Consider the following 1,612-nt stretch of genomic DNA (forward strand, 5'->3'; position numbering starts at 1 on the left):
TGCAGTATTATTTAATTAATTAATCGAACCGTAGGTGAGGATGTTATCCTGGTAGATACTGATTCGTCTTCGATATCGCTTTCTGGTACTGACGTTAATAGCTTTGGTTGATGTAAATTCATTCAATTCTAATGATTGTGATGATAATAATGATAATAATAATAATCGTATTGTTTGAAGCCAATATTTGATTTGGTGTACCATAGAATTCGAATTCATTAGAATTCCTCACAAATTATCCATAAATCAGTAATAGTTGTAAAAATTTCGTTTATCGTCGAAATTTTTCAATTAATTTAGAAATATAAATTAAAAAAAAAAAAAACTAGATACATAGCAATATTTGAAAAAAAAAAGCATTCTTTTTGTTCCCAAAACTTATAAATCATAAGAATTAATAAATACTAGAAGATTGGAAATCTTTTACTAATTGTAATCATTTTTCAAAATACATACATTCAATTTTTCCTAAACATCGATTGTGCTATGAGAAATTATTTTTGCCAAAAATTTCAACGATTACCATCCAAAGATGATATGACTGAAAGTATTGTTATCATTAAATTTTAGCAATTTTTTTAAATAAAATAAAAGTCAAAAAGTTTAAACTTAAATCAAAACTTATAAATTGGAAAAGAATGTATGAATGAATGAATACTAGTAAGGTAGTGATAAAATTATAATAGATGACAAGGAAATATCATGATAATTAACAATATAAATATATAAGTTTAATTCATTAAAATACAGGAATAGATAAGAATGTATTGATAAACTGATATTTCTGACTTTTTTTTTTTTCATTTAGCTCATATTCCCTTCTTCATCCTTTTGAATCAAACCTCAACAATATATCACTGATGGTGGCGATATTAGCTTGTAAATAATAATGTTCATAGTGAGGGAAGAAAGATGCATTAATTAACTAATTATCTTTCATAGCTAATTAAAGAGAAAATGAAGAAAATGTGAGAAAGTAGCATTTTCATCTAAATTTATACTATCAAATATTGAAGATTTACTACTCTCTAAGTTATGTGTGATATTTCTTTTCTATGTTATAATCCCAAGACATTATTCTTTAAAATTTATGGCTTAAGCCAGAAATAAACCAATCGTTATATTTCAATGTGATATTATGTAAAAGCATATTTCTTTTCATTTGTATCTTTTTTTTTCTATCAAAACATTGTTGTTTTTTTTTCTTTTCAAAATGATACAACTTTTTTTTTCAAAAAAAAAAGAAGAAAGTTTTCATTTTATACGTTTTTCTAAAAAAAAAAAAGAAAGAAAAACTTTAAAAAGTTTAGATTAATTTAGTTTAAAAATGTTAAATTTTGTACTAAAGAAAAAAAATGAATTAATTGGATGAATTGGTTACAATATTTATGCAAATTAAAAGTTATCATTGATGTTATCACTTAATGAATCGATTATAATATTCATGAAATTAAGTGTTATCATCGATATTATCAATTAATGAAGTATTATCATGATAAAGTTATCAACATATGCTATTGCTATTAAACGTCACATTCATAGGAAATAATTGTTTTCTTAAAAATAATAATGCAAATTATGTCCATTCTCTTCTTCATAAACAACAACAGAA

This window comes from Loa loa, assembly GCF_000183805.2.
Source record: "Loa loa unplaced genomic scaffold supercont3.252, whole genome shotgun sequence".
Lineage (NCBI taxonomy): Eukaryota > Metazoa > Nematoda > Chromadorea > Rhabditida > Onchocercidae > Loa > Loa loa.